At 42.1% G+C, this 26230-nt stretch overlaps 1 long non-coding RNA gene across 3 annotated transcripts in view; it reads left to right on the top strand.

Annotated features, from left to right (window-relative positions):
• LOC143934820 (uncharacterized) overlaps positions 1-26230 on the top strand; it is a 58080-nt gene that overhangs the window by 16594 nt on the left and 15256 nt on the right. The window contains exons 4-5 of one of the 3 annotated variants that reach the window (XR_013263372.1): positions 7300-7410; positions 24166-25443. The exons of 1 other annotated variant lie outside the window; for it this stretch is intronic. This is a non-coding gene — a long non-coding RNA (uncharacterized LOC143934820). Of the gene's footprint in view, positions 1-7299; positions 7411-24165; positions 25444-26230 lie in introns of those variants that run through there. One more of the 3 variants, XR_013263373.1, reaches the window with a different exon arrangement.

Here is a 26230-nt window from a genome sequence, read left to right as displayed (position 1 = left end):
GGACAGTATGCATAAGGTATCTCCTTTTGAGGTCTTTAATTTCAGCTGCAAGGGTAAATGGGTAGAGTGATGGATAGCAACTTGAACTCCCTTTGCTTAGTTGTAACCAAAGCCATGTAGACTTGAGGATATGAGGAACTAAAGAATTTTGAGGGTAGTCTTGGGAATAAAATGTGTCTCCTGTGAGCAAACGATGTGAGCCTTCATAGAGACAAAGGATCCAAATGCCTTAGTGCAGTTATGTGGTGTGTTGAGACCTTGATCGTTCTAGGTAAGGATGTTCAGATGGCCATAATTGAACCTGAGGAACATATAAGCTAGTACGTATGAGCATGAGCCATAGGAATAAGGGACAAAGGGGAAGACAAGAAATCCTGGGCTGGAGAGTCTCAGGTGTAGCATTAGGTGCCAAAATCGAGTAAACTAGAGTCACTAATATTGATAAGAACAAAAAACAATATTGGGTGTAGTTATGAAACACTTGCATAAAACCGAATTCATGTATAACGTAAGGCAAAACTTTTTTTTAGTTTTGGAAAGAGGGGAGAAGAGTGAGAATGTCTGTCAGTTTTTACTGCTGTCTGTGCACATGTTAGAGAGATTCACCCTCTCTATTTGTCCTGTTTACCATTATCATTGAAAGTTAAAGTAAAAGAAAACCCCAAAGTTTGGGTTGTCCCCAGAAAAGTAATAGAGGGGAAATCTTCCATCAGTGACACTAGTTTTGGTCACCTGGGGGTCCCCAAGTAATTCCCTTAATTTTCAGAGATTTCCTCTCACTTCTGGTCTGGCTATGGGACAGGAAGTAAAAGGAAATCTCCCCAATGGAAAAAAGATGGCAAAAATAAACCTTACAGTGGTTATAACTAGGGATGAGCTTCGAGTTCGAGTCGAACTCATGTTCTACTCGAACATTGCCTGTTCGCCTGTTCAGCGAACAGTGAACAATTTGGGCTGTTCGCAGCAAATTCGAAAAGCCGGAACACCCTATACAAGTCTATGGGAGAAATCTAAAGTGCTAATTTTAAAGGGTAATATGCAGGTTACTGTCCTAAAAAGTGTTTGGGGACCCGGGTCCTGCCCCAGGGGACATGGATCAATGCAAAAAAAAGTTTTAAAAACGGCAGTTTTTTCAGGAGCAGTGATTTTAATAATGATTAAAGTGAAACAATAAAAGTGTAATATTCCTTTAAATTTCGTAGCTAGGGGGTATCTATAGTATGCCTGTGAAGGGGCGCATGTTTCTGGTGCTTAGAACTGTCCCTGCACAAAGTGTCATTTGTGCAGGAAAAAAAGTCTTTTAAAATCACTTGCGGCTATTGTCGGGTCCCGTAATACAGAGAACACTCAATGAGTGTTCTCTGCATTAGCCGACAATTCATTCATTCATTGATAAAAAAAAAAAAAAAAAGCGTGGGGGTTCCCCTAAATTCAATTACCAGGCCCTTCAGGTCTGACATGGATATTAAGGGGAACCCCGTGTCAAATTAAAAAAAAAAATTGACGTGGGGTCCCCCTAAATATCCATAACCAGACCCTTCAGGTCTGATATGGATATTAAGGGGAACCCCGCATCAAATTTAAAAAAAAATTGACGTGGGGGTCTCCCTAAAAATCCATATCAGACCCTTTATCCGAGCACGCAACCTGGCAGGCCGCAGGAAAAGAGGGGGGGACGAGAGAGAGCGGCCCCCCCTCCCTCCTGAACCGTACCAGGCCACATACCCTCAACATTGGGAGGATGCTTTGGGGGTCTGTGACCCCTAAAAGCACCTTGTCCCCATGTTGATGAGGACAAGGGCCTCATCCTCACAACCCTAGCCGTTGGTTGTGAGGGTCTGCGGGCGGGGGGCTTATCAGAATCTGGAAGCCCCCTTTAACAAGGGGACCCCCAGATCCCGCCCCCCCCCCCTGTTTGAAATGGTAAGGGGGTACAAAAGTACCCCTACCATTTCACAAAGAAAGTGTCAAAATGGTTAAATAAGACAAACACACTTTTGAAAAATTCCTTTATTAAAAATAAAAAAAGATTCCAGCGGTGCTAATCCACTCTTGCTATCCAGCGACGGGTCTCCGGGGTCCAGCGATGGATGATCATATCCAGCGACGGGGGATCTCTCAGTCCAGCGCTGTCCATACATCCTTCTTCTGTCTCCACTCCGGAGACACTGCAGAGATCCCAGCGCTGACGTTTCTTATATTAGGAGGGCGGGGCCACCCGTCACCTGACCCCGCCCCTCTGACGCTGGAGAGGGAAGCCAGGGGTTCCCCAGTGACGTGTGGGTGACCCCGCCCACTCTGATGTAACGGAAACCTGCGTTACATCAGAGGGGGCGGGGTCACCCACACGTCACTGGGGAACCCCTGGCTTCCCTCTACAGCGTCAGAGGGGCGGGGTCAGGTGACGGGTGGCCCCGCCCTCCTAATATAAGAAACGTCAGCGCTGGGATCTCTGCAGTGTCTCCGGAGTGGAGACAGAAGAAGGATGTATGGACAGCGCTGGACTGAGAGATCCCCGTCGCTGGATATGATCATCCATCGCTGGACCCCGGAGACCCGTCGCTGGATAGCAAGAGTGGATTAGCACCGCTGGAATCTTTTTTTTTTTTTTTTTTTTTAATAAAGGAATTTTTCAAAAGTGTGTTTGTCTTATTTAACCATTTTGACACTTTCTTTGTGAAATGGTAGGGGTACTTTTGTACCCCCTTACCATTTCAAACAGGGGGGGGCGGGATCTGGGGGTCCCCTTGTTAAAGGGGGCTTCCAGATTCTGATAAGCCCCCCGCCCGCAGACCCTCACAACCAACGGCCAGGGTTGTGAGGATGAGGCCCTTGTCCTCATCAACATGGGGACAAGGTGCTTTGAGGGGTCACAGACCCCCAAAGCATCCTCCCAATGTTGAGGGTATGTGGCCTGGTACGGTTCAGGAGGGAGGGGGGGCCGCTCTCTCACCCCCCCTCTTTTCCTGCGGCCTGCCAGGATGCGTGCTCGGATAAAGGGTCTGATATGGATTTTTAGGGGGACCCCACGTCAATTTTTTTAATTTGATGCAGGGTTCCCCTTAATATCCATATCAGACCTGAAGGGTCTGGTTATGGATATTTAGGGGGACCCCCACGTCAATTTTTTTTAAAATTTGACACGGGGTTCCCCTTAATATCCATGTCAGACCTGAAGGGCCTGGTAATTGAATTTAGGGGAACCCCCACGCTTTTTTTTTTTTTTAATCAATGAATGAATGAATTGTAGGCTAATGCAGAGAACACTCCTTGAGTGTTCTCTGTATTACGGGACCCGACAATAGCCGCAAGTGATTTTAAAAGACTTTTTTTCCTGCACAAATGACACTTTGTGCAGGGACAGTTCTAAGCACCAGAAACATGCGCCCCTTCACAGGCATACTATAGATACCCCCCAGATACGAAATTTAAAGGAATATTACACTTTTATTGTTTCACTTTAATCATTATTAAAATCACTGCTCCTGAAAAAACGGCAGTTTTTAAAACTTTTTTTTGCATTGATCCATGTCCCCTGGGGCAGGACCCGGGTCCCCAAACACTTTTTAGGACAGTAACCTGCATATTACCCTTTAAAATGAGCACTTTAGATTGTGAACGTTCGAGTCCCATAGACTTTAATAGGGTTCTAAAGTTCACACGAAGTTTAGGTCTGTTCGCAGGTTCTGGTGCGAACCGAACAGGGGGTGTTCGGCTCATCCCTAGTTATAACCTTTCATTTCTCATTTCAAATTTCAAATTTAAAAAAAAGTTCTGCCTATAGTTTTACTTTAAAGTAGGGAGCGAAAAGACCAGTTCAGTGGTTCCTCCATCTTTACTGTTGGATAAAGTACTAAAGAAACTAAAACAGGTCTTGGTAAAATGATCAGTCCATAGCATCCATATGGGCCAGAGAGGGGGAGATAAAATGACCATGCATATATTGACCATGGCGTCTTCCATCCCTGTCATTAGTGATGCTTTCTGTAGAGAACAGGAAGCTGAGCGTTCGTGGGGATCCTTTGGACCTACGGGATGATCTATCAGTTTAAGATCCTGGAGAGTAGGTTCCTCAGAAGACCAATATACATATTTGGGTTACACATTAGGTGAAGCAGATGGAGAACAGGAAACCCCATTGATAAGTTATTTGATGACGCTGGAGAACTTAAATATGAGGATTCAGGGCATGATATTTAGAGATTGGGAGCAGGAAGAGATTTACAAAAAGCTGGAAAGTGTGGCCCTGAAAGATCAGTGAGTCCCTGTCCCTAGCCACAGCCAAAATTTGCTCTTTGGTGAGCTATCATAGTAGCCTGTAGGTCAAGGACAGTCTCAAGAATTCCGCAAATGCGCAAGTTGGAAGTTTGTGCCCTGTTTTTATAATCTTTTAGATGCAAGTTTTCATCTTTGAAGGATTCAAATTCTGAGGAGTGGGCCTGAGCATGGCATTCCAGGTCATCAACCCTTAGCTCCAAGTCTGCTGTGTGTTGGCCCAGCTCATGGATATCATGAGTCAAGCTGTCAGAGCCTTCTGGAGCAAAAAGTAAAACTGGCCACAGGGTGTCAGAGTGCATCACTGCCGATGTAGTTCCAATATCAAAATCTGACATACCATGTGAAGTAGCAGTCGACAGCAGGTACCTGGAAGAGCCAGGGAGAAAAGATGGAGATGCCACTGGATCACAAACTAAGGCTTCCTTGATTGTTTTTGACTTTGCCTTTGGCTGGGCCCACTCCAGGAGATGCACTGGAATAAGGTAGTGCTGCTGGTGCAGATAGATAGTCCGGGCAGATGTGTTATGTGTTTGTATTGTCCCTAAGAAGCAGAGCTCTACAGAGGCATATCCACTTAGCAGGCTACGCTACTTGCAAAAGGGGCCAGCCTGGAGTGATCTATCAGAGCCTAATTTTCTGACTAAAGTCCCACTTTAAGGATAAATTGTTTCTCCCTTCTTTAGTTTGACACTAATTAGGATGTAATGCTCCTGTTAAATGTCCATAGCATCCTATTTGTGTATGAAGTGTTTCATTGTTTTATACAATATGAAGCTATGGAGCTCACTTGTTTTAAAGTTTTTTTTTCATTGTTTACCAAAGTGGAGCTAACAGCAAAAAATAAGAAATTGCAAAATGGTAGGGTTTTATTGCAGACGAGACATGTATATAAGATAAACGACTAAGTACAGCTACCAACACACCTGATATAGACACAGATGACTCTATGAGCACCATGCAACTATGTGGAAGCTAGAGCTACACAAAATAATAATTGAAATGCCTTTCACTGAAAATTGGACAGTTAACTATTAAAACTCTTGCAATTAACAATGGTATCATCCTAAAATGTTGAGCAAAATAATATCCATATGCTTTACTCTTTATGCAAATAACAACTGATCCTAGACAGGGTGTTGAGCTTTTTTTGGTTAAAGCTATATACTGTAAATCAACTTGGTGTACTCTTACACTAGTCAAGATCTTCTGCTATTGCAAAGAGAAGTATAGATAACCAAGGCTGGGATCACAGGATGTAAAATTAGACATGTTTAATAAGCGTAATGAGTTTTCCCATCAGTGGCAGCAATCCCAACCCTATTCATTGTTTCAAATGTAAGCCAAATAGTCATGACTAAAATGATCACTTCACTCTTGCTACACATGGCTAAGTCTATAGTATGATGGTGTATGCATCATATTACTTCCAGAAACATGCAAGTGTCTGCCTCACTACAGTGAGTTATCAGTGCATTTTCAACATTCCATCTATCACCAGGTGTTTTTGTGCCAAACACTACACAAGAACACCTACAGTCATGTTATAAAAATAACAATAGTTTATTTTGAAAAAAAAAAAACTATTTCAGTTTATCCACTGAGTAAAATGCAGGTATAGCTTTACTTCACAATGTTAAGCTGACCATAAATGGTTCAGCAGGCTTAATGAAGACAAAAACAATCAGATGCCTCCGTTTAAGCAAGGTAGATAAAGGAATCCCCCTCATCAGGATATTGTTTTCTGACAGCAGCTCCTGGTGGTGTCAGAATGCACTGACCAATGGCTACAGCTGCCGATCAGTGTATTCTGACATCTACTTAAAATAGGAAGAAGAATCTACTTAGACCCCTTTCACACCACACCGCCCATTGCGTCGGCGGTAAAACGGCGCTATTTTTAGCTGCGTTTTACCACCGCATTTGCGGCACATTTCGGCCGCTAGTGGGGCACTTTTACCTCCGCTAGCAGCCGCGAAAGCGTTAAAACATCCGGCAATACGCCGCAATAGCACCGTTTTGCCAGCGGAATTACAGCGCTGCCCCATTGATTTCAATGGAGAGCAGCGGTGGAGGAGCGGTAAACACACCGCTCCTTCACCTCTCCAAAGAAGCTGCTGGCAGGACTTTTTTCTGACGTCCTGCCAGAGCACCACTGTAGTGAGAAAGCCCTCAGGCTTTCACACTACACACAATGGTGCAGCTTCTTTAGGGCGGATTGCAGGCGCTATTTCTAACGTTATAGCGCCCTGGTGTGAAAGGGGTCTAAATGAGAAATGAATCTGCTTCTCCATTGACATTCATTGAGAAGAAGCAAATAATTGCTGTTACTTTTTGCTAAGCAATTAAATAGGGGTTATTACACAATCATAGGGAATTGATGATCTATTGTTTCTTAAAATTTCTGTGTTTTAGCTTTTACTGAAAGTAATACATGCAAAGAAAGCAAATGTTTATTCAACAGATCAAGCTCAAAATTGAAAATTAAGTGACTCATCTCCTCTCTGCCTGCTGTGTTCGAATGGGGCAGCACAAGATTACAATATGAGAGATGGAGAGAGACTGAAGGCAAGCAGCTTCTTGTTTTCTGATCTTTAGAAAACTCACAATGTTATATTATTTATGTATCATGGGTACATTGTTTTCTTTTATGCAGCAGATTCCCTTTAAAATGACACATCTGAAGGTTCTTGTTTTGGTAGACTCAAAGAGAGATATAGAAAGTACTGAATCAACTGAAATACCTGACTGACCCTGCCTGGTCCTGCCCACCCCCTGTAAACTGACCATGGTTTATCATGGCTGCTGAGCCTTGACACAGTGATCAGTTTACGTGCCTCCGTCATCCACAGTTTTCCTTTGTCCTCCCTCCCTGCCTGTCAACTGTGTCAGTGCTCCCTCCTTCCCTCCTGCTGCCCAAATTATTGTTTTCTTCCTATAATTCAATGTGTTACAGTTTATTTAAGTATGTGCCTCAGTGTATGTTATTTATTTAAAAAAATGACACTTTATATCTAATTTCAGAGCCCTGCCAGACACTCACGTGACTGCCCGCAGCTCTCCTCCCAGCTGAAGTCAGACAGGTATTCTCAGCCTGCCCGGTCATGTGAGCACCCGGGGGCACTCTGAAATTAGGTATGAAGCGGCATTTATTTTATAAACAACATCCACTGGGGCACATGCTTTAATATAACACATTGGATTAAGAAAAGTGGCTTTACAACCACTTTAATGAATTTGTGAAATATATTGATGTCTTCGGCAGATGTTGATGTCCGAAGTTTCCAGAGATAACATTCAGTTTATATTACAGCTTGATATTAGATTTTTATGATAACCTGTTTAGGGCACAGTACTCAAGTGTTTTTTTTTATTCCTTTACTCACAAATGAAGTGCTCATTTCTAGAAACTAGAGGAAATTAAACTGCAGTAAAATGTGGGACTGTTCCCCATAGCAACCAGAGCTCATATTTCTCAACTCTGTACTAGGAAATAAAATTGGTGATTGAATTTGTCCCAATGGGTTTCTATTACAATCATCATCAACAAAAGAATTGCTTTTTAGCTACACAAATCTGAAATGCTGAATAAAATTCTGTTTTCTATTTTTCATCCTTCCCAAATTATTCCTCTTTTCTGTAAATGTGTGTGTATTCATGTGACAGCCACCCAGTACATTATATTCTTGGGTTTCTATAAAATTGTTTAAAAAAAGTAGACCTAAACCCTGATGACGAGTCTGTTTTTGTATATTTCTTATAACTTCTGTAACATCTGTATAATCTGCTAGAAAAGTCCAATGACCACTGTCAAAAGTAGGAGGCATGTTATTGAAGAGCGATTAATTGGCCAGCAGCCACCACATGACCAGCAGCTAATTTGAGCTTGGAGAAGTGGTGCAAAACTATGGAAAATCGTTATCTAAAATATAGAACTTTTAGAATATTTATTACATTCTACAACTTGACAAAACGTGAACAACATGCTGTGTAAAATAATGTTCATTTCAGTCTGGGGCGGTTTTCTTTTTTTTAATAGAACTATCATATCTGCTAAGTTTTATAACTTCCACTATCTCTTTATAAAGAATAAAGGGAGAAAGCAAACTGCGCTAAGGTGAAAAAATATATAAATATGTGAAGTGTGTGAAATAAATGTGAATTTCTTAAATAATAAAAATATTCAGCTGCGGCTTCACTATGTCACATACATGCAGAATAGGTAAACGAAAAATCATAAGCCGCGCTTAAACAAAAACAAATACAACCAACTACTCATGCAGTAATATTAAAATACGTACTATACAGGGTATAACAACCCTATATATATATACGTAATACAGGGCACATGCGTGTTAATATTTCAAATCCAGAATCTCACTACTGTAATTCACTACATATAATAAGATTCCATAACATAACCTATAAATACAAAAAATTATATATAGACCATAAACACCCAGTGTATAAACAATAAGTCCGTGTATAAAACACCAAAAATGGTTGACGTGAAGCTGTAAATAGAAATCCTCTAAAAATAAACCACAATGTTCATAGAATCCAAAATGGGAAGAATCATGTTCAGTCCACCACCAACATACGATGAGATTTACTGCTTACCAGATAGATATGACCCCCCACTACAGAGGGTCACACGGAACTTTATGAAATTGTGCACCACTTCCAGCCGCAGGGGGAGGGGGTTCCTCGATGTCCTCCTGGCTTCGCTGCTTCAAAGAATCTTGGGAAGAAAACTCGCTCCCGAATACTTGACTCAAAGGTCCAAAAGAGGGACTCAGAGGCAGGGGCATCAAAATCATAGAGGAAGATAAAACTCAAAATAGTGTAAAACCCTTTTTATTATAAGGATAAAAATATAAAAATACACTTACAAGTGTGTAAAAGAAAATGTGCCTTAAGTCCGTGGCGCCGGCCGGACGCACACGGACAGACCCGTTCTCCTGGAACCCGTCACAAACACGAGGTGATAAGTAGCGTACCGCTCAGCCCTACGCGTTTCGCAACAAAATCGCGTCATCTAGGGGCACGAGCGGCACGCTGTGTCACCTCCATTTATATGTCTCCAATCATCCAAATCTCACTCTGGGGACTTGGCTTTTCCCGCCAAAACCAAGCCTCAAACTGAAATCGGCACCTGATTCATCAGGCGCTGATTCCAAAGGTCAATCCCACCCAAATAACCACCCCATAGATAGCCTATCATGTCAAATCAACTGAATCATGTTAGACGGATAATATTGGTGATTAATGTCTTACTATACTGCATAAACCAACTGTATAGATGTATACCTCTGTTCTGGCAGGAAAATGAAGAAGGAGGGAGAGGAATACACATGGAACGCCATAAACGATCTCACGCCCCACTTCCGGTTCGTGACCTTCCCGGGTATCCAAGCCTCATTGTCAATCCTATATGACTTCCGGTCCTGCATGAACCGGCCTGTCAGCCCATAGTATTCAACATAAGGCTACCCAAATAACTCCCCCCTCCATGCATATGCATAACGCCTGCCTTCCTAAATGGCACGAGCCAGAAGAACATCCAGTACGAACCCGGGACGCCCCGTCTAAACCGCCTATGCCCCACTTCCGGTTCATGGCACTCAAACGTATGCCCCACTTCCTGTCCTCGCTAACTTCCGCCTATGCCCCACTTCCGGTTTATGGCACTCAAAAGTATGCCCCACTTCCTGTCCTCGCTAACTTCCAGTCCCGTGTGCCCAATAGAAAACTGCGCCCAAAGCAGCCAAGCCTCACTCGCGTCCCATGAGGTCACTTCCGGTGCGCGACCATGACGGTCCCGCCCACACAGCTCTACGTCGCATCCGACGTCTGGCTAGGTGGGACAAAACTATCGATGACTCAGTATCGTCGGCCTGCATCCTCAGAATGTGCAACGTCTAGTGATCTCTCACCTATTGCACATGCATAGGACCGCTGACGATAATGGCAACACATACCGTCGATATCAATAGTGAAAGCCGCAACTGCGCCCCCCAGTGTATCAATGTTAAAACTACATCGCAAACAGCAAACCCACACTCCCAATCTACGTTGGTGACACCCAAAACACCATACTAAAAAATCCATTCACCAGGCTCAGTACTCTCAAAAGGTTCATTCAGAAATAAATGATGGATCCCTACACCACGACGCCATGCATCTCCCACGTCACAGCCACGAACTCGGGACACATCAAAAATCCACCGCACTCACAACCACAGGGACACCATCGAAAATGTCCCTAAAGTTATCTTAGAGCCACCGGCCCAGAGCGGGAGTCTGATGAAAAGAGCTCACAATGTCATAAATAAAACAGAAACAATGAAACAGAATACCTAATAGCTAACCTTATTAGACTGATGATGGAAATTACGTTCATCATTCTTAAGATCATATCCATCAAAGAACATAGTAGGATTGTTTATAAATATTTTGTGGTAAATATCCAAAATAAATCTGATATAGTCCCTAATACAGACCCCACACTCCATGGAGCACCTGACCCCCCAGGGGCACCCATGGAGTGACCAGGGGCTGGAAGAATGCAGCAAGGATGTGAGCGCCCTCACGAATTGTTAATGAAGGCGTTCACATCCGTGTCAACATTCAAACCAAAGGGCCCGTAAGTTTTGAGTCTATAAATCCAGGCCATTTCTTGTCTGGAAATCTCACCAATGACCCACCCCTCCAATGGGGTCTATAATTGTCAATACCCACATATAGTGTATTGGAGGGGTCTCTCTTGTGTACTTGGTCAAAATGGCGTGACACCAGATGCTTGTCGAAACCTCTCCTGATATTGCCAATATGTTCATTGAGCCTCGTCTTTAGTGCCCTTTTGGTCCTCCCCACATATTGGAGGCCACAAGGGCACTGTATCAGGTACACAACTCCCTCAGATGAACAGGTGATAAATGATTCGATATCATAGGATCTTGATGTACTTGTAGATGAAAACTTGTAAATCCTCCTATCCTTGCAACTATTTAAAGTACAAATTTGGCAATTCCTACACTTGTAGTAGCCTTTCATATCCTGAAAGAAGGATCTAATCGCCCTTGGTAGGTCGTGTACACTTGGTGCCACACGACTCCCCAAGGACGACCTGTGGTTTAGGTGGTAAAATAGTGCCTAGAACCGGGTCACTGGTTAGTAGGTGCCAATGTTTTTGTATCAGTTGTTTAATATTACGGTGCTGCACTGAAAACGTGGTGATGAATGGAATCCCATTTGTTGCCACCGTATTGGCAGATCTACTCTCCCCTAACAGTACTGCCCTATCTTTTACTCGAACCATTTGGAGGGCTTTTGACAAGTTCTCATTGCTATATCCCTTTTCCAAAAATCTATTTGAAAGGAGGATTGCCTGATCCTCAAAAACGCTCATTTCGGTACAATTACGTCTCAGGCGCATAAACTGTCCCTTAGGTACAGCCCTCAGCCAAGGTTCGTGGTGACAACTGTCTAAGGGGATATAAGAATTCCGATCAGTTGTTTTGAAGAAAGTTGATGTTGTGAAGCTGTCATCCTCTATCTTAATTCTGAGATCCAGAAAACAGATCTCTGTTTGGCTGGCCTCAAAATTAAACCTAATGCCCCTGTTGTTAACATTAACCACTTCAATACAGGGCACTTAAACACCTTCCTGCCCAGACCAATTTTGAGCCTTCAGTGCTGTCGCACTTTGAATGACAATTGCGCGGTCATGCAACACTGTACCCAAATGAAATTTTTATCATTTTTTTCCCACAAATAGAGCTTTCTTTTGGTGGTATTTGATCACCTCTACGGTTTTTATTTTTTGCGCTACAAATAAAAAAATACCGAAAATTTTGAAAAAAAAAATGTTTTTTTTTGTTTCAGTTTCAAAACTTTGTAAATAAGTACGTTTTCTCCTTCACTGATGGGCACTGATGGGGCTACACTGATGGGCACTGATAAGGTGGCACTGATGGGCACCAATGTGGCACCAATGAAGTGGCACTGATAGGCGGCACTGATGAGCGACACGGATGAGCGACACGGATGGGCGACACGGATGGGCGACACGGACGGACACTGATAGGTGGCACAAATTGGCACTGATAGCTGGCACGGATGGGCGGCACGGATGGGCATGGATAGGCGGCACAGGTGGGCATGGATAGGCGGCACAGGTGGGCAAAGATAGGCGGCACAGGTGGGCATAGATAGGTGGCACAGGTGGGCTCTTCCCATTTACACTGTGATCAGCCGTGATTGGACACGGCTGATCACATGGTAAAGAGTCTCCGTCGGAGACTCTTTACCGAGATCGTAGTTGCAGGGTGTCAGACTGACACCCCGCAACAACGATCGCCGCGATGCGCGCCCCCGGGGGCGCGCATCGGCTCATTATCCTAATCACGTCATATGACGTCAGGTTAGGATAATGAAACCACTTTGCCACCGTCAATTTGTAATAGGGCGGGCGGCAAGTGGTTAAGGTTGGCCATGAAAGATTTTAGTTCAATCTCTGTTCCGTCCCACAGGAGGAGGACGTCATCAATGTACCATGCCCATAGGGCCACTTCCGGTCTCCTAGGGGCATCGATGACGACCTCCTCCCACTTGGCCATGAACAGATTGGCCAGACTGGGGGCATATTTAGCCCCCATGGCCACTCCCCTATCTTGCCGGTAAAATTGGTTATCGAACCAGAAATAGTTGTGACTTGCTGCATATTCCAAAAGTTCCATGATGAACTCGATCTGTGTGGGTACAAGACCCGACCCCCTCTCTAGGTATAATTTGACCGCTTCTAGGCCTAGTTGGTGAGGGATAATGGTGTAAAGTGACGTCACGTCAGCTGTTACCAGCCACAAACCCCTCTTGGGGGTTAGGCCGGCCAAGATATTAATAACTTGTTTCGTGTCCTTAATATAGGACGGCATGGTGTGAACCAGTGGCTGCAAAAAATGTTCGATATACTTGCTCACCCGGGACGTGACGGAGTCGATACCGCTCACTATCGGACGTCCCGGGGGGCAAGTAACACTTTTGTGTATCTTAGGGAGATATTATATAATGGGCGTACGGGGGGCCCGTGGTACCAAAAACAGCCTCTCCTTCTCGTTAAGAATACCTTTTCGGAAACCCTGAGCCACAATATTTTCAAGAGTCTTTTTATACTGCAGGACAGGGTTTCTATTTAAAGTAGTATAGGTATCATTATCCTCTAAGATACGATGCATCTCCTTTAAATAGTCTTCACGGTCCAACACCACAACCCCCCCCCCCTTATCTGCCGGCCAAATGACCAAGGACTTGTTAGTACACAATGAATCCGGCCCAGCCTCAAGGTCCCTCTGCATCCTGACCTTCCTCACTTTAAGGGAATCCAGGTTACGCAGCACCACATCCCTAAAGACCTTGATGTTAGGTGGTATAGGGCCTGGGGGATTGAAAAGAGATGCGTTGGAAAGATTAGAGTGTTGAAACTCAGACCTAGTTCTCCCTCCATCGGAGATTGGATTATTGAGCATATACCTTTTAATATTAAGTTTACGGACATATTTATGAATGTCCATATAAGTCTGAAACTTACTTATATTCCTGGGTGGGGCAAATTTTAAACCTTTGTCTAATAATCTTTTCTCAGGGTCTGACAGAGTCTGTTTGCTCAGATTAAAAATGCCTGACCCTATGGTCTCCTTCTTTTTAGCTGACTGGATTCTCCTCCCCCCTCTGCTTCCTCTCTTCATTCTACGGGCCTTTTTACGCCCCTGTTGTCCCTGGGAAAATCCAAATTGTGGCCGCCTCTGCTTCTGGGAGAATCTGGAAATTGCGGGAGCCTACTGTCATCCTGTCTCCAACCAGATCCTCCCCTTCCCAAAGAATCTGGGTGATGGGGAGGTCCCCTGCCTCTTGCATCCTGTGTATAACCCGAATAATGGTGAATTCTAGGGTTATCACTATACCCCCCTCTATTGCTTGGACCATCGGTCTGTCTGACATAGTCAGATGCTTCTAGATCGGACAGGGGAAAAAAAAGATTTTGGGTGTTAATCCCTACATCATAACTGTCACTCTCCCTATTGTGAAATGGCACCTGGGTCCAATCAGATCCCTGTGCCGAATTACGTGGGGGACGTCTATTTTGAGGGCCACCTTGCGTCCACCTCATATTTGGATGTTGGTATAAATCAGGGCCATAGGCCGTGTCCCTTCTCCAACCTTGGGGTGGGGCACTGAAATGACGTTGCCCCATCCCTCTATTGGGTGGCCTTGATTCTATATTTGGTCTATTGTATGTGTTGCCCCTTCTGGGGGAATGGTGGGGGCCTTGTTGTACTCGAGCTAATGTGGGGTTATTCATTGGGCCATTGGGGACTGTTCCTTGTGGCAAGGTATCCATCGTCATGTTCTCCTCGTTTTCTAAGGCAAGTTTTTTCTGCCAAATGAAAACGTAACCTGCCTGGTAGTCCTCCCTATCTCTACCATATTTATTTTTCTTTTTAAGTTTCTGATCCCTTTCCTCCTTCTCCAAGACTTTCTGTAGATTTTTGGAACACTCTTTGTATTCCTCTCCACTTGTAAAAGGTGTTAATTTTTCTTTAATAATTTTGATGTCCTCATCGAGTCTAGTTAGTTTCTCAGTTTTTCTACGAACAAGGAATCGCAACAAATCGATCCCGGCATCGTTGAAAAACTTGAACCAGCTTTCTACATCAGGATCACCCCTGGGGGGGCTGACCTCCCATCTTAGACTTCTGGGTACCATGGCTTCCCTTATATATGTCTCCAGGAATGCGATGTCCCATTGTGCATGTATTTCAGACGTGGTGAGGTTTTTTAATCTAACAAACAAACCCCCCACGTCCGTTTCTGAAATACTAGGGGTGGAACTAAAAACCTCAGAGGTGTTGACCACCCTCTTGGCACGGAATTCGAAAATATCCATAGTGAAAAAAAGGGGCAAAATTACCCACAACCAAAGCTGCAATTAGTAGATGTGAAAATGCGTGTAAAGAAAAAAGGGAGAAAGCAAACTGCGCTAAGGTGAAAAAATATATAAATATGTGAAGTGTGTGAAATAAATGTGAATTTCTTAAATAATAAAATATTCAGCTGCGGCTTCACTATGTCACATACATGCAGAATAGGTAAACGAAAAATCATAAGCCGCGCTTAAACAAAAACAAATACAACCAACTACTCATGCAGTAATATTAAAATACGTACTATACAGGGTATAACAACCCTATATATATATATATACGTAATACAGGGCACATGCGTGTTAATATTTCAAATCCAGAATCTCACTACTGTAATTCACTACATATAATAAGATTCCATAACATAACCTATAAATACAAAAAATTATATATAGACCATAAACACCCAGTGTATAAACAATAAGTCCGTGTATAAAACACCAAAAATGGTTGACGTGAAGCTGTCAATACTTGACTCAAAGGTCCAAAAGAGGGACTCAGAGGCAGGGGCATCAAAATCATAGAGGAAGATAAAACTCAAAATAGTGTAAAACCCTTTTTATTATAAGGATAAAAATATAAAAATACACTTACAAGTGTGTAAAAGAAAATGCGCCTTAAGTCCGTGGCGCCGGCCGGACGCACACGGACAGACCCGTTCTCCTGGAACCCGTCACAAACACGAGGTGATAAGTAGCGTACCGCTCAGCCCTACGCGTTTCGCAACAAAATCGCGTCATCCAGGGGCACGAGCGGCACGCTGTGTCACCTCCATTTATATGTCTCCAATCATCCAAACCTCACTCTGGGCACCTGGCTTTTCCCGCCAAAACCAAGCCTCAAACTGAAATCGGCACCTGATTCGTCAGGCGCTGATTCCAAAGGTCAATCCCACCCAAATAACCACCCCCATAGATAGCCTATCATGTCAAATCAACTGAATCATGTTAGACGGATAATATTGGTGATTAATGTCTTACTATACTGCATAAACCAACTGTATAGATGTATACCTCTGTTCTGGCAGGAAAATGAAGAAGGAGGGAGAGGAATACACATGAAACGCCATAAACGATCTCACGCCCCACTTCCGGTTCGTGACCTTCCCGGGTATCCAAGCCTCATTGTCAATCCTATATGACTTCCGGTCCTGCATGAACCGGCCTGTCAGCCCATAGTATTTAACATAAGGCTACCCAAATAATTCCCCCCTCCATGCATATGCATAACGCCCGCCTTCCTAAATGGCACGAGCCAGAAGAACATCCAGTACGAACCCGGGATGCCCCGTCTAAACCGCCTATGCCCCACTTCCGGTTCATGGCACTCAAACGTATGCCCCACTTCCTGTCCTCGCTAACTTCCGCCTATGCCCCACTTCCGGTTTATGGCACTCAAAAGTATGCCCCACTTCCTGTCCTCGCTAACTTCCAGTCCCGTGTGCCCAATAGAAAACTGCGCCCAAAGCAGCCAAGCCTCATTCGCGTCCCATGAGGTCACTTCCGGTGCGCGACCATGATGGTCCCACCCACACAGCTCTACGTTGCATCCGACGTCTGGCTAGGTGGGACAAAACTATCGATGACTCAGTATCGTCGGCCTGCATCCTCAGAATGTGCAACGTCTAGTGATCTCTCACCTATTGTGCCGCTCGTGCCCCTGGATGATGCAATTTTGTTGCGAAACGCGTAGGGCTGAGCGGTACGCTACTTATCACCTCGTGTTTGTGACGGGTTCCAGGAGAACGGGTCTGTCCGTTTTACACACTTGTAAGTGTATTTTTATATTTTTATCCTTATAATAAAAAGGGTTTTACACTATTTTGAGTTTTATCTTCCTCTATGATTTTGATGCCCCTGCCTCTGAGTCCCTGTTTTGGACCTTTGAGTCAAGTATTCGGGAGCGAGTTTTCTTCCCAAGATTCTTTGAAGCAGCGAAGCCAGGAGGACATCGAGGAACCCCCTCCCCCTGCGGCTGGAAGTGGTGCACAATTTCATAAAGTTCCGTGTGACCCTCTGTAGTGGGGGGTCATATCTATCTGGTAAGCAGTAAATCTCATCGTATGTTGGTGGTGGACTGAACATGATTCTTCCCATTTTGGATTCTATGAACATTGTGGTTTATTTTTAGAGGATTTCTATTTACAGCTTCACGTCAACCATTTTTGGTGTTTTATACACGGACTTATTGTTTATACACTGGGTGTTTATGGTATATATATAATTTTTTGTATTTATAGGTTATGTTATGGAATCTTATTATATGTAGTGAATTACAGTAGTGAGATTCTGGATTTGAAATATTAACACGCATGTGCCCTGTATTACGTATATATATATATATATATATATAGGGTTGTTATACCCTGTATAGTACGTATTTTAATATTACTGCACGAGTAGTTGGTTGTATTTGTTTTTGTTTAAGCGCGGCTTATGATTTTTCCTTTATAAAGAATAGCAGAATGTTGAAAGTGATATGCTATTACATCTGCTCCATGAATATTAAAAAACAGTAAATTTGTTAAAAATGTTCAACCACTTAGATTAAGACCCTAAGAATAACATGGCTAATTTACTAAAGGAGTTGAGAATTTTCGGTTAAAAAACATAGCTTTTTACTTTTGTTTTTTGCTGGATGGCTTTAAGAGCAAAGACCAAATACTTACGTGTGGCCATCTCTCCTTAAATGCTTGATCGGAGGTATCACTGGGCTTGCTGAGACAGATCTCCATTTTCCAAAGCTGTTATGATCTCTGTAATAGGGATCATCTTCATCTGGTGAGTAGGCTGAGTGCTTGGTGTTGGTGGAGGATTCCTACAGTTACCCATTCATTGGATTAATGAAATCACTCACTGGAAAATATCTGATGAGCTTCTTTGGACTTAAACAATTTTCTTTATCTTGGTTATTTGGACATTATTGTTTTGTGATTCTTATCAAGTTGATGGAATGTATATGTTTCATCAAAGTTTCATGTATACTTATGTTTATTGTTTTCCATTGGAGTGAATCCGGTGTTTGTACAATTTTATTTTGCACTGTATGCCCTTTATATTAATATAGTAATCCATAGGGTGTGCGGTTCATCACACACATACTTTCATTTTGTGAATGTTCACTTCAATTACATAATCATATAAAAAAAGCAAATCTCTGTTTGCTTTAAAAAGCCAATCAGGTGCAGATGTTTTTTCCTATAATTGGATAATTTAGGTGAAAATCACATAATTCTTTGACTAATAATTACCAACCCCTTTAATAAACCAGCCTCTCCATATCATAAAGCCCCGAAAGGTTTTACCCCCTTAATGACCAGGCCTTTTTTTGCGATACGGCACTGCGTTACTTTAACCTGACTATTGGGTGGTGCGACGCTTTTTTCCCACAAATAGAACATTCTTTTGGTGGTATTTGATCACATCTGCAGTGTTTATTTTTTACACTATAAACAAAAAAAGAGTGAAAATTTTGAAAAAAAAACATTTTTTACTTTCTGCTATAAAACAAATGTAAAAAATGTAATTTCGTCATCAGTTTAGGCCAATAAGTATTCTGCTACATATTTTTGGTAAAACAAATCCCAATACGTGTATATTGATTGGTTTGCGCAAATGTTATAGCGGCTACAAACTATGGGATATTTTTATGACTTTTTTTTACTAGTAATGACAGTGATCTGAGATTTTTAGCGGAACTGCAACATTGCGGTGGATAGATCGCACACCTAACTGACACGTTTGACACTTTTTAGTGAACCAGTGACATTATTACAGTGACTAGTGCTAAAAATATGCATGGTTACTGTACTAATGACATTGGCTGCAAATAGGTTAACATCAGGGATGATGAAAGGGTTAAGTGTGTCCCTAGGAGGTGCTTGCTAACTGTGTTGGGGATGGACTGACTGGGGGAACACAGTGACCCATGTTCTTGCTTAGCAGGAACAGAAAATACATTTTATGGTACATGATGGTTATTTATCAGGATGTATTATATAGACGTGTGTTGTTTAGAATTCACATTAATAATTTGAATTCATTTTAATGTGATAGTGTGGTATAAATTGTCTTAGTTTGTTACATTTTTTACCTAGAACTAACAAAAAATGTGGTTAAACTCCAAGGTAGACACCAACATATAAAGGTGATTACAGTATTGTACCAGACATACTGTAGCTGTATTATGCAAGGATGATTGAACTCTGTGAGAATCTCTCAGTAGTAATTATCACGCCATGCACCCCATTGGTACAAATACACTAAACTCCTAATTAACATCCATAAGATTAGATTTCCCACATGTTACATTTTTAGGCGCAAGGTTGAGTGAAGCATTTTAACAGTTTCAAAACATTGTAGTGTCTACATTATAATTGTTACAGTTCAGTAAAGATCAGTTTTGGTTAAAAACACTTCAAAATAATCCAGCACTGTCATCAAATATAGGAGCGAGAAGGTAATTGTAGTGTCTTCTAGGTGATACTAGACAGTAAACGTCATAGGACCAAATGTTTGACTAATCCCATATAAAACCTTTGTCCTTTATCAATTTTATTTTCAAACTTGTAGCTAGTACATTTACATTGGACCTGAAACCTATTTTGGCCCAACAGTCAAACATTTAATGGTATATTATTATTATTATTACTATTTCTATACAGGATTTATATAGAGCCAACAGTTTGTGCAGCTCTTTACAACATGGGGGCATTTAAAATACAATTCAATACAAAAGGAATCAGAGGGCCCTGCTTGCTAGATCTTACAATCTAAGAGGGAGGGTCAAGTGATACAAAAGGTAATAGCTGTGGGGGATGAGCTGATGGAAAAAATAAAATGTACAGTTGAAACTAGGTTAGTGATGTAGCTGGAGCCGAGTTGTGTTTGGCTTTGTAAATTGTGTTTAGTGTTTGGAATTTATTAGGTATGTGTGCAGAAGCCAGTGGGATTGACAAAGAGGAGTAGCAGACACTGAATGGTTGGTAAGGTGGATGAGCCTGGCAGTAGCATTCAGGATGGACTTAAGGGGGGTAGCCTATGTAAAGATAATCCAATGAGGAGGGAGTTGCAGTAGTGCAGGTGAGAGATGCCTAGGAAGTGAATTAGAAGCTTTGTGGTGTCATTGGTTAGGAAGGGGCATATAGTTTGATAATGTGATAATAATTAATATGTTGCGCTACTGACAATATAAAATTGATTAACAAGATACAAATAAAATAGAATTTAAATTATTCACTTTACCACCGAGTCTGTGTGTGATTGACATAAACATACAAACAAATTCTCATGTACAACAGTGCATATTATTGACATGCCTAACTGTCCATATAGCCCAAAGTGCTTTCAATCAACTCCAGATTTACTCTTTCACCAACATCAAATTGTGATTCCAAATACCACTACTATATTCACATGGACACTGATACCACGCTCCCAGTGCTACAAAATATTCTCCACACTTTGTGCAAATATCCAAAGAGTGTCCAAGATCATGCTCTCACCTTAAAGCCTTGACTTATAAGTAAAATATAGGTCTCTAGATCTCATCACAAATTGCATCAATCCTATTTTTAAGTGATTGGCGATCTCCTGGGCAGTGAGTGAGTTAGTGGGTGGAGCCAGTGGATGAAGTAGAGAGTTGAAGATAGAGAAGAGTTGATGATATGTTGCTAATGAGAGTGATAAAATAGGTCTGCTTGGCAGTGTGGAGGCAGGAATTGTATGTTTGAAGCCACATTTATATTGGTTAAAATCTTTCTGAGACTGTGGGTTTGATTTACTAAAGGCAAATCCACTCTACACTACAAGTGCACTGCAAATGCACTTGGAAGTGCACTTGGAAGTGCACTTGCTATAGATCTGAGGGGAAGATCTGAAATAAGGGGAAGCTCTGCTGATTTTATCATCCAATCACGTGCAAGCAAAAAAAAAGCTTTTTTTAAATTTTCGTTGAATGTCCCCCTTATATCTACAGGGACTGCACTTCCAAGTGTACTTGCAGTGCACTTGTAGTGAAAAGTGGATTTACCTTTAGTAAATAACCCCTTTGGTCTAATACCTTTAGGTGCTCAAGGGAGCAGAACATTTTTTTCATACTTCTGGTGTCTTCTATTTGCCGAGGTTGTAGGGTTTAGGGACTGATTCTGTGTGTAGTGAGGGGGGAGAGTGTCTCCAGGGATGATGCCAATGAACTGTTGTAGACAGAAGTGGCTAGGTTGGGGCATGACAGGGGTGAGATTTTGTCATATACTGTAGGTGGTCAGTAGCAGAGTAGGGAAGAGAAGGGTTAAGTTGAAAAAGGTTTCTATGGGTAATTGTTAGGCAATTGGAGGGAGAGGAGGGGGAAGCCAGGGAGAGAGTGAAACTAATAAGGTATTGATGATAGAGAGGAAAAGGATTGTCGGAGAAGTTGCACAAAGTGAATAAGTAGGAGAAAACAAGGTCAAAGGTGTTTGTAGAGTGAGTAGAAGCATGTATCTATTGCTTCAGGTCAAAAAGGGAGGTTAGACTGAAAAGTTTAGAAGCAGCAGTAGTGTTTGAAGTAACAGGGATGTTAAAGTCACCAAGAATGATTGTAAAAATTTCAGAAGAGAGAAAAGTTTCCCAACCCATCTCCCTTCCATCCACTGGATCTGGGGAAGTAAGTACAGAGAAGACCATCATGGAAAAAGGAAGCAAGAGAAGCAGTGTCAGAGTGTGCATTCCAGAGGGTGCAATCAAAGGAAAGGCTAGCCTTGGGAATAAGAGGATTTGAAACTAAATTGTGTATATTTCAGCTGCTGCCAGGGAAAGTGGGGTGATGGGAAAGTTGGGCACAGGTAAATGATGGAGGCTCAAGGTTTGGAGATATATCTCCAGAGGCCAGAGGATAGTAGAAGAAGTAGGGTGCGGGAGGTAATATGAGAGTGTGATTTATATGAAAGGACATGCTCCAGTGTCCTGGAGGTTTTATTAGCACGTGGGTTTAGAATTAGAAGGGGTTGGTGAGTGCAATAATAAGGATAGGGAAGAAGTGACAATTTATAAATATATATATATATATATATATAAATATATATAAAGTATTACAGTAGTATAACCAGAGCTAAAGTCCTCCTTGCATCAGATAAATACTAAAACAGCGCTAAAACGAAAATAAAAATAGGAAAAAACTGATGGTAATGAAACCACAGGGCAATGGCAAACACCACAGCCAACAGTCTTTATGTAGAAGATGGATATGTGGACAGTTCAGATAATTCACAGTCACTTTTCTGTTAGCGTGCACCTTCCACCAGAGTAAGAGTGCAATTATCCACCTCGTGAAGCACACACCCCTCTGGGGTTCAAACTCACCAGACACCACTAGAAATAAAGCCTTATATCTGTGTCCAAACACCGCTCTGTGCTGACACCCCACTTATCCAGAAGATCCACTGGTAAAGGTACTCCGATCGTATTATAAAACACAAGGATAGATGTACATAGCGTAATCCTGTTTATTATAATGCAACATACCCATACAGCAGAAACCCCCCTTAATCCTAACTGCTTACATTTAAAATGCAATCAACAAGCATAAAGAAATACAATAGAGGGCACTATCACCATCTCCAGCCGTCTGCTGGAAGTGTGCTGTTCCTTGCAGACACTGTATTACACTCCCGGGTAGAAGGCAGAGTGTGGTGGAGCACACCAGTCACTTCCGGTTTCCGTGCTGGTCAGGCCCTGACCGGTTTCGTCGTTCAACTTCAACATATATATATATATGAAAGAAAGTTTAAGGAGAGAGGACACAACTGTCAGGAGTGGTAGAGGGTGCATGTTACAGACTGGAATGAGAGCTTAATGGGGAAACAAGGTCACCTGAAGCCTGATTCATGCTTTGCAGAGTAGTACTTACACTCTAGAAAGAACCCCAGTAATGTGTTTCCCCATAACTGTGATCTAGCTTTATACTGTTAATGGTGGGGGTGGCTGTTAGTCAATTAATAAATCAGGAGTGAAAAAAGGATGCATGCATAGTAGAGTAATCTTTTCACATCAGAATCAGCCCTGTAGTGGGACAGAGTTGTAACGATAGGATAGGCCCATAATTTAGGTAAGACACTAAAGCCTCGTACACACGTTCGGATTTTCCGATGGGAAACATGTGATGACAGGCTGTTGGTGGAAATTTTCGGCCGTTTGTATGCTCCATCGGACAATTTTTGTCGGATTTTCCACGGACAAATGTTGGATGGCAGGTTTTAAAATTTTCCACGGACAAATGTCTGTTGTGGATTTACCGAGCGTGTGTACACAAGTCCGTCGGACAAAAATCCAAAGTACAAATACGCATGCTCAGAAGCAAGGACGAGCCAGTAGCAGTCGGTTTTGTAAACTAGCATTCATAATGGAGAATTAACATTCATGACGTGCTAAATTATGAAATCTCGAAATGCAGCGCACATTCTCTTCTTCTTTAATGGGATAATAATGAAGCTGCTTTGCTGGTGATACTGATGGAGTTATTGCAAAACAAATTTTCAAAGGCTTTTTTTTCTAATGATATCAAGAATAATATTATGCTTTTTTTTTTTTGGGCAAGTTACCACAACACCATTATCCCGTAGTTTTTTAGATCAAAGATACAACTTTGTTGGTGTCCCTTGTCAATTTTACATTGTATTTTTTTAAATGTAAATGGCTACTCCAAAACTGTAATTTGAAGTAAAACACATAGCCAAATATTATTCTCCACATATTTTTATTGTGCATTAAAAAAAGAAAACAAATAAAATTAGACTTGCTATCTGTCACTAAAACTTAACCAAAATGTGCATTCTATGCATCCAAAAATATAGAAAATATAACAAATCAAATCATTATTATTCAACCAAAAATTAAATAAAAGCCTCATGCATGTGTCCTGTTTCTTAATATAGGGGGTCAACAATGCCAAGAGTTGGTGAAATCAGGAGTGCGTCATCCGGGGATAATTCTGAAAACATCTGGATTATTCTCCTGGAGCTCCGGCAGCAAAGGCATATCACATAATTGGTCACGATTAATAAAGCAACCAATATTTTGTCCAATAACTCCTCTTCCTGCTCCTGTTCCTGGACTGGATTTGGGTCAAAGCAATAACTCAAAGGCCAATAATAAATAACACATTATCTCCTCTGATTCCACAACATGTCTGGTTGATGAACAGCCATTCAGAAATGAACTGAAAAGCACAAACTGAAAAGTGCTAAATCAAAAGCGTGAAATGAAAACCACAAATCAGCACTCATCAAACTTCTACTAACATGAAATTAGCAGAAGGAACCAAAAGGGTGGGGCTAAAGAGCTGAAAAACCACGTAGTATGTCACTACATTTGTATTTGTTGGCCGACAATTCCTTGCAGTTTGTACAAAAGTCTGAGGTTTTGTCTGTGGAGAATCCGATCATGTGTACGAGGCTTTACGGACTACATACACAATAATGTGGGCAGGGTTACAGATGATGGTTGAAGTAGAAACATTTCAGAGACATGTAAACACAATGAAAGCATTACATTTACAGTTTTCAGTGGACGTGAATCAGCAACATACCAGAGACACAAACACAATGAAAGCAATATGTTTTCAGTTTTCGGTGGATGTGCAGCAGCAACATACCTGTGGAGGGAGAGAGAAGAAAAATTCAGATGAAACATTCAGGTTAAGTAGAGCCTGAAGTGTTCCCACTTAAAGTGATTGTAAAGCCTCACCTTGTAAAAGAACCCATTCAGTTTTAAATATAAATGAAAGGAAAACATTTGTGTATGGATATCAAAAAACTCATTTTAACTACCTTTTTTGAGCTGAGGAAGGAGAAGCAGCAGTACACTGATATTCCCAAAAAAAGCCTGTGGGGGTGGGAGGGTCAGGACAATTCTAATCATTGAAGGAAAGCAACCTGAGCTCCCAGCAAAGCTAGAGAACTGACCACGATGACAAACATGAAATGTGTCCTTTTTAATGACAAATTATATAAATAATTTTCTGGAGTCGGAGAAAGGAAGTGTAGTTTGATAACTGTTCACATCTACATAGGCAATGTCTTCTGGTTAAAAACCTGTTTTTCAGAGTATTTCTTGAACATGACTTTTCATATATGTCTGAAGTGTCCTTTGAGTACTGTAGCACAGTACAGGAATACCCCACTTTTAGGTACACAATGGAGTTTATTTACTAAAGCTGGAAAGTGCAAAATCAGGCTCACTTCTGCTTAGAAACCAATGAACTTCCAGGTTTTATTACCAAAGATTATTTGAACTAGCTGGGGTTAGAAGCTCATTGGTTTCTAAGCAGAAGTGAGCCTGATTTTGCACTTTCCAGCTTTAGTAAATAAACTCCATTGTGTACTTAAAAGTGGGGTATGCCCAGGGCTTAAGTCCTGTGGGAATGCATGGGAATGGAGTTCCTGTACTTTTTCCACAACAGGAACTCAGTTCCCGTTAGCAGCCACGTCTTGCAAGACTTTGAAGTATGTGAGCTGTGTGGTAGGTGCTACACCAGCAGCCATCGACAAAGCTCGCAATAGTAAGTTCCGTACACCAAAGGTGGACTGACCATTCAGGCATTGCCAGTAGGGGGCCCCATGACAGCTTCCATACTTGTTCTGTGTATCCCACTGAATCCCACCCTCCTCTATCTTCAGTGCCATATGATGAGAGAACCCAGAGGAGAAGCACAGCTATTCTGCTCACAGGGCATGCAGGGAGAGAGGTGAGTTGAGGGAGAAACATCAGTTTGGGGTGGTAAGCTGAGCACAATACCTGGCAAAGTTTAATGCCAGGAGGGAAGTTTATGTGGAAATATGTGAAGGGTTGGAATAGCAGTGAGTGTGTGTTGGAGCCCTGCAGAGTTTGCAGCCCCCCAAGCTAACATACATCTCCTAAGCAGGAACACATCACTATCTCCCTAAGCATTCTGTCCAGATAATGTGCAGTTAATTTATGACCTTTCCGTTTAACCCTGTG

Source organism: Lithobates pipiens, unplaced genomic scaffold, assembly GCF_037356315.1.
Source record: "Lithobates pipiens isolate NorthernLeopardFrog02 unplaced genomic scaffold, aLitPip1_a1.2 Scaffold_10, whole genome shotgun sequence".
In the NCBI taxonomy this organism is placed as follows: Eukaryota; Metazoa; Chordata; class Amphibia; order Anura; family Ranidae; genus Lithobates; species Lithobates pipiens.
The sequence above is the reverse complement of the archived record's forward strand: the minus strand, read 5'-3'. Positions and strand labels throughout refer to the sequence as shown.